The sequence below is a fragment of the Rhipicephalus microplus genome, chromosome 9, assembly GCF_043290135.1.
Source record: "Rhipicephalus microplus isolate Deutch F79 chromosome 9, USDA_Rmic, whole genome shotgun sequence".
Taxonomy (NCBI): domain Eukaryota; kingdom Metazoa; phylum Arthropoda; class Arachnida; order Ixodida; family Ixodidae; genus Rhipicephalus; species Rhipicephalus microplus.
The window spans coordinates 38,800,164-38,808,855 of NC_134708.1; positions in this window are offsets into that span (position 1 = coordinate 38,800,164).

The following is an 8,692-nucleotide window of genomic DNA, read 5'->3' on the forward strand; positions in this document are numbered from 1 at the left end:
TTTTCATCATTCTCTTGTCAAGCAGGCTAGCGCATATGTGGTAAGTCTGTTGCAGTTGTACTCAAATGCTCTACACAGTGTACGAGTAACTCATGCGTGATGTACAGCAACACTGCAATTCGGTCTAAACCTTTTAGGTGCAAATTATGATCAAATGTCTGCAAATGTATCATATTCACACAGCATAGGCACTTGATATTACATTTATAGGGGAAAAAAATGAAGTAACATAAACCCAAAATTTGTCCAAAACCTGACAAGCACTTCACTTGGGCATACCTCGCTGTGACGAATTTTTTCTGCTGTATTGGACTTTAGTTATAAGCATGTATTTGTTGAATGCCGAGGGAGAAATTGCATCTAGTTCGTTATATATGTTTGTTCATTACGTCTGATAATTCGATATATGTGAGTTTGGTATAGCGAAGTTTTTATATATTTGGTGCAATTGGTCCACCATACCAGCATATCTTGAAAATCTTTCAGTAAATCCATTCATACTTTTTTTTTATTGTTTTCTCTGTGTCACACACATTTCTGCATGTAGCATTGGCTCTACTGCACTGGGCCTGGTATCGCACGTCGCTGGCACGGAAAGACCAGAATGGTCAGGGATCACTGTGATCACATAATGGTCTCCGTATACTTCTGATGTGTAATTTCACAGGGGTCACTTTTGCGCAAGTTACCATAATGAAGCTTTTATGCAGCTCTGCTGTGGAAGAAAGAGTTATTGAAATAGTACTACTGAGGAGGGAGGGGTGCATGATACAATGCCATTTTTCTGTGTGTAAGTGGATGCTGTGTTTTCTGCACAAACGCGGCGTTGAGTTTCGTGGATATAAATACTACGGGGAGCTGCGTGAAATCTGGTCTGCAAACATCATGGCAAAAGCCAGCCGTACCACAGAGAAGCTTCCAATCATGTTACCTCTGTATGAGATAAAAATGGCATCTTCAAGTTTCTTGAACACATGAGACATACCTTCATTTTTGAAAGTTATGTGGAAGTGAATTAGTGCAAGAATGTGTTTGTTCATTATTTTTTTTAATTTACAAAGATATTTGCTTTTGTAAAATTGTGGCAGCTGCAGAGCAAAAAAAAAAAGAGATGAGAAGTTGCAGTCCTCTGTCCTGGCTAACTGTGGCTCTTTCTTCATTGTTTTTCTTTCCAGTGGGTTATTAAATGCAAAGAACTTAGCATATATATCTACGCATCTATTTATCTATCTAGCTATTTATCTGGGTGCTCTTGTGATAACCTCCTTAGTTTAGTGGACTAAAATTAGTGCGGCAGGGTAAGAGGGTTTGAAAAAAAGAATATGTCTAGATGGTCATGACACGAATAACGTGAAAATACCATTGCTCACATTGTCAAACGCTTTGCTAGACATGTGTGGCACGTACACACGTACCATAGGCTGCGGTATGCGGGTATGCACCACTGGCAATGGAAGTTATATTTGTCCATAAATGGAAAGAATAACAGACATTGGTAGTTTAAATGTTAGAGTGTTAAGAAATAATTTGACAATGGCAGCGTTGACCCGACGAATACATGAAGTAAATATCAGGGTCCGAGTCCCGCAGATGGTCCGGGCCCGAGGGTTCTTGCAGTAAAGAACTCTCCCACCCTCACTTACAAGCCTTTATACAATAAATGTTTTCTCTCTCTCAGTACCACTGAGCCCATCTACCACTGAGCCCATCAGGTCTCAAAACTGCTTTGGAAAGAGACACTATGCACGCTTAATATTGGTGAGACAGCCAGCACTGCAGTTGTGGTTGTAGTGCTGGCTGTCCTATTTTATAAACATTACATATGTGCTAATATGATTCTGGCATCACGTCGGGTTGGCATCAGTTGTATACTTAAGTGCCGTCCACTGAAGGTGGTCTGCGTAGCACTAGCCAGGGCTACCGTCCTCGCCAGTACAAGCATTAGTTATTAGCTCACCACTTCTGGTGACAGTAATACCCATGTTGCTGTGGGCATCGTTACGCCACTTTAAACAACTGGTTATATAAAACATATGCAACTGTTCAACATATATCTGTGAACACAAAGCTTGTACTTATGTTTAGTCTTGTTTCATAACGTTTCGAACTACACCTTGGTCAATCCCCCACCGCATGCTTCGCATAACATCGATTCCCGTGGTACGTGGGATCTGGCGAATTTTGTTTCTTTGGGCAATACTGCATGCCTTCCCGAATATGTTTGCATATGACATAGGTGTCTCTGAAAGTGACTTTTGCATAAAATGTTGCCTGGTTGGTTAGCATTTACAGGTTTAACAGGCACCACATGCAGTAACTGAAACAGAAGGGAGTAGACAAAAGGTAGGGGCTTGAACCACCTGAGCCGTATTTAGTGTTCGTTTCACGTCTGCCAAGAATTCTTGTCCAGTGAAATTTTGGTGTCTTGTGCACCTAGGCCACATTATCATTATGAAGCACACTGTGGCAAGGAACTCTAAGCAAATTTTCAACACCTGGAATTCTTGAGTATGCACTCAACATAAGGCCAATGCAATTTGATGCTACATAACGTGGCCAACATTACCTAGTCATAACTATTAAATTGGGAGGGTGAGCACATAGCGTCAGTTCTTGAATGTTTCTGCAGCTGTTATCATGAAGTAACCGACAATAATTTTGGAAAGTTGTTTGGGACAACAAGGAAAGTTTGAAAGTCTTCTGAGGATGCAGTAAAATAGCGAGGCCAGCTTGCATAGAATAAGAGTTTTGGAGGGAAAGCAATGCAGAAGTGGACAGTTACTTTTCATCAATTGCTACATCTGTATAGGAGCACTTCACATACTATGGTGATCTAGTGGTTATGGTGCATAATTTGATTCGAGGGTAGCTAGATTGAATGCTGCGGCCAAATTTTTGGTGGAGGCAAAAATGCATCTGGCCCGTGCACTTGGATTTAGGTGCACGTTAAAGAACCCCGGGTTGTCAAAAGTCCCAGAGCCCTCATCTATGGCGTATTTCACAATCATATCATGGTTTTAAAATGTAAAACCTCTACAATTGCTCATTAATTGGTCTTGAAGCACTTCACTCTAATTGTATTTTTTATTTTTATTTTTAATTTACAGAATACTGTCAATTCCCCATGGGGATTATTACAGTGGTGAGCATCACTGTCACAACTTTTGATGTTTGAAACAAGAAAAATCAGAATAATAAAGAACACATAATCACTGAACACATCAGTACGGCATAGAACAATCATACATAGTTATTTGAACCATAGCCAAGTACAAAGTACACCAATGGTACTCCGACAAAGAAACAAAGGCCGAGAAGAAACGAAGCATAGAAAGAAGAAAACACAGATTGTGTATTATTATCAAGGAACCGTATTAAACAATAAATATATGCAGACAAGTGCTTTGGTATGACAATTGGAAGCAGGAAGGACTGCGTGACGAAAAACAGGTGATCACTATACATGCTAACTAGGTTAGAATAGATCAGTACCTTCAATTAGTTTCATAAATTTCTCTAATGCTGGCTGCTGTGTAATGACTGGATTCAGTGTGTTCTATTCTCGAATTACGCACGGAAAGAACAAATAAGAAAAAGTGTTGTTACTAAATGAGTATTCTTTGAGTTCCCATGCATGCCTTCGTCTCCTCGGTCTGGCGTCTCCAAAGTTCAAGTAAAGATCTCGGTTTATGCGGAATGATCTGTATAAAAGTAGATAAATAAATTTAAGCCGGAAAACCTTTGCACGACTGTCAAGAGTGGCTAGGCCAGCACAGTGTAATGGAGCAGTAGGTGAGTCGTTGTGCCCGTATCTGTTGAAGATAAAGCGCACTGCTTTCCAGTATAGCGATATTATTCACAGTGTGAGGGAACCACACGATATTAGCATATTCTAAGACCGGGCGGAGAAATGTGATGTAAGCAAGAAGCTTCGTTTCATGTGTGCGAATGACAGGGCCTGTTTAATAAAAAATAATTTGCTCGTCGCTTTTTTGGACATTTGATGCACGTGCTCTGTCCAACTAAGATCAGACGAAATTGTGATACCAAGGTATTTGTACTAATTAACTCTTCGTAGTGGCATATTATTAAAATGGTATTAAAAATCAAACTTAGACACCTTGTTGGTAATGGACATAAATACAGCTTTGTCAATGTTTATAGTCATTTACCAATCAGTGCACCACTGAGCTATTTTGTTTAATGAATTACTTAACTTCACCTGACCATCGTGATGACATATTTCATTGTAGAGCATACAGTCGTCTGCAAAGAGTCTGAGTTTAACGTCTGCGTAGTTATGTCATTGATATATATTAGGAACAAAACTGGAGCTAGTACAGACCCCTGCGAACACCTGACAACACCGGAGCTAGGTCAGAAGCATGGATGCCATGCTGTATGTATTGGTGACGGTCAGTAAAGTAATTAGTTATTCATTGGAAGATGGGGCCATCGCCTAACAAGTGATTATGTTTAAGTAGTAGTTTACGGTGCGAGACGCGGTCGAATGCCTTCGAGAAGTCGAGAAAAATTACATCAGTTTGAATACAATCATTTATGCCGAAAGACAGGTCATGAAGTGTTTCGACGAGCTGTGTAACTGTAGATTTTGGAAAATACTTCATTAAAGGTGCACTGACACCAATTTTCAGAGATTAATTCACTCTGCCATTGGATGTTCTGAGTAAATGTCAAGCTCACTAGATGCTTATGATATATCTTATTTTGACATTAAGGTTTTCTTATTGCACACCTACTGACACCAACAATTCGTAATCCCACGCTCCAGCTACGGCCAGTTGCAACATCGGTTGTTAAAAATAGTAACATTCAATATGGCCACTTGTGCATCACCAACGTAGCCGCCCAGTGGAGCAGTCGTGGAAATATTGTAACGGGTGCAAGAGAGGAAAAGTCAAAAACTAGTTTATTATGGGCGAACTTGTGCCCTGAAAATTAAGTGCGAAAAGATGGAAGAGTCCGCTAGAGCGTTCCAAAAACAAAAACTGTTCCTCTGCCCACGCACTGTCTTCTTCTTCGCAGCTCCAACCCACACTGGCTCGTGCCTGTGAACAAGAGGCATGAGTCGTGCGGCCCCAAGCAAGAGTGCGCACAAGACTGTGGACGCTGATTCTTCATAATGTCGGATATTGTAAACAGTCTCTGTGGCATTAGTCCCCCTTCGAAATACGCATCGTCCCGATGCGCGATGGAGGGAGGCAAACAGAAAAAGGGAGTGCTTTCATTCCCTCTCATAATAGGGCTTCATATGAACGACGTGTACGACTTCTGCGCTGTTTTGCCGCTTTGAACAGATGTGTCCATCGGTGATGACTTCGTAGTTTAGGTCACTAATTCGTCGGAGAACCTTATAGGGGCCAAAGTATCGACAAAGAAGCTTTTCTGATAGGCCGCGGCGTCGGAGTGGTGTCCATATCCACACTCGCTCGCCTGGGTTGTACTGAACTTTTGTGCGGCGCAGGTTGTAGTGCCTTGCGTCCTTGTTTTGCTGTCGATGTATTCGATGTCGTGCCAACTGGCGTGCTTCTTCAGCCCTTTGCAAAAAGTCAAGTTCAGATGGCTCGTAATTGTCGTTGTCTACTGGCAACCTGGCATCGAGTGTCGTAGTGACAGTGCTACCGTAGACCAGCTGAAATGGTGTGACGCGGATGGTCTCCTGCACTGCCGTATTGTTGGCGAAAGTTGCGTATGGCAAGATTTCGTCCCACAATTTATGCTCAATGTCAACGTACATCGACAGCATATCAGCGATGGTGTGGTCCAGGCGTTCTGTCAACCCGTTGGTTTGGGGATGGTATGCAGTGGTCTTCCTATGGCTGGTGTTAGTCATTGTCATTAAGGACTGCATCAAATCAGCTGTGAACGCTGCTCCTTGATCAGTAATCACGACGAGTGGGGCTCCATGGCGAAGAACAATATTCTGAACGAAAAACTTCGTGACTTCCGTTGCCGTTCCTCGCTCAAGGCAGCCGGTTTCAGCATATCGAGTCAAATAGTCAGTCGCAACTATTATCCACCTTTTTCCTGATGCCAACATTGGAAACGGTCCGAGGAGGTCCATTCCAACCTGTTGAAATGGAGTCGCAGGTGGCTCTATGGGCTTGAAAAGGCCGGCCCTCTTGAGGGGTGGTGTTTTTCGCCTTTGACACTCGCGACATGTCTTGACGTAATGCTTTACGGATGCTAGCAACTTGGGCCAGTAGTATTTCTGATGAATTTTGGCGAAAGTTCGACTCGCGCCCAAGTGACCCGCAGACGGTTCATCATGGCAGGCTTGTAAGACTTCATGCCTCATGGCTGATGGTACAACGAGTAAGAACTTCTCCTTGTTGTGTTCAAAATTCCTCTTGTAAAGTGCATTATCTCGCAGGCAGAATGAGGATAACCCTCTCTTAAATACGCGAGGAACTTGTTCGTCGTGCCCTTCGAGATACTTTATTAATGGGAGCAGTTCCATGTCAGCCCGTTGATGTTCGGCGACTTCTGAGGTTTTTATCACACAAAGGAGTGGCAAGTCCTCTTCTTCTGAAAGAGTCGAGTGGACTGGTGAACGTGATAAGCAGTCAGCATCATCATGCTTACTGCCAGACCTATATACGACCGTAATGTCATACTCTTGGAGCCTGAGACTCCATCTCGCAAGCCGTCCTGATCGGTCTTTTAAGCTCGCCAGCCAACAAAGTGAGTGGTGGTCGCTGACGGCACGGAACGGCCTGGCGTGGAGGTATGGCCTGAACTTGCTGATCGCCCATATGACTGCCAAGCACTCTTTTTCTGTTGCAGAGTAGTTTCTTTCTGCTTTTGAGAGGGTGCGGCTAGCATATGCTATTACTTTCTCTTCTCTATTCTGCCATTGCAGCAGGACCGCACCTAGGCCAAGATTGCTGGCATCTGTATGAATTTCCGTATCTGCGGTTTCGTCAAAGTGGGCCAGGATAGGTGGAGCTTGCAAACGTTTCTTTAGTTCGTTGAATGCACTGTCTTGTTCGGTGCACCAAATAAATGGCACGTCCTCTCTTGTGAGTCTTGTTAAAGGTTCGGCAATTTTCGCAAAATTTTTCACAAACCGCCTATAATAAGCACATAAACCCAAATATCGGCGTACCTCCTTGTTGTCTTTTGGCTTGGGAAACAGCCCCATGGCCACAGTCTTCTCCGGGTCCGGGCCAGCACCTTTAGCGCTGATTACATGACCGCGGAAACGAAGCTTCTCGAATCCAAACTGGCATTTTTCCGGTTTAATCATCAAGCCGGCTGACTGGATAGCCTGAAGTACCGAACGTAGTCGCTCTACATGCTGTTCAAACGTTGCTGAAAACACCACAACGTCGTCCAGGCAGACTAAGCACGACTGCCATTTGAGGCCTGAAAGAGCGCTGTCCATCATGCGCTGGAATGTTGCAGGCGCACAACACAAGCCGAATGGGAGTGCTTTAAACTCATATAGACCATCCGGGGTTAAGAAAGCAGTCTTTTCACGGCCCCTTTCGTCCACTTCAATTTGCCAATAACCGCTTTTCAAATCCAATGAAGAGAAATACCTTGCGTGCCGTAGCCGATTCAACATATCATCAATACGCGGCAAAAGGTAGACATCCCCCTTGGTCACGCTGTTCAGCTTTCTGTAATCAACGCAGAATCTCAGCGTGTTGTCCTCTTTCCTCACAAGGACTACAGGCGACGCCCACGGACTATTGGATGGCTGTATGACATCATCCTCCAGCATCTCTTTCACTTGGCTCTTTATGATCTCACGTTCCTTCGGTGATACTCTGTAAGGATTTTGGTGTACCGGCCTTGTAGCTTCATCTGTTATTATTCGGTGTTTAACAACCTGGGTCCGCCGTACTTTTGACGAGGTAGAGAAACATCCGGTGAAGTTTTTTAGGAGGTCTTGAATGATTTTCTTCTCGGCTGGGGATAGATTTTGGCTGATTGCAACTCTTGCCACGACATCGGGCGCAGGTTCCGAAGTAGGTGGCCCTGACACCAGACCACATAAATCTATCACTGTTTGAAAACCGTGCAGGAAGGCGATAGCAGTGTTCTTTGCAACGTGCTGAATTTCGTTTCCGAAATTCGTGAGGAATACATCGGCACATCCACCATGTAATTGAATAATGCCTCGAGCTACACAAATGCCTTTCTTGAGCAGTAGTTCGATGTTTGCATCCGCTATACCTTCAGAATCAACGAATGCTTCATTTCTTACACCGACTATTACGCTGCATCGAGGCGGCACGGTAATATCACAATCTACAAGACGTAATGCAGTGTATTCTGGCTCATTTGTGTCAATGGCCAGTTTGGTCGAAAAAGAGACACTAGAATTCTGCAGGTCGATTACAGCTCCGGTTGCTAGCAGAAAATACATTCCGAGTATTAAATCTCTAGAGCATTCCCGAAGTACGACAAAGTCAGCAACGTAAGTAGCGCCTTGAATTCCGATTCGTGCGGTACATCTTCCCACAGGTGTGATGAGATGACCCCCAGCCGTGCGTATCTGGGGTCCACTCTAAGGCGTCAGGACTTTCTTTAAATCCTTTGCGGCAGCGTAACTGACAACCGAATAATCAGCACCTGTGTCAACTAAAACGGTAAATTCACACCCGTCTACGGTAATGCGTAAGTCTGAAGAAATTTTGTCTTTACCTAACCTAGTTGTAGT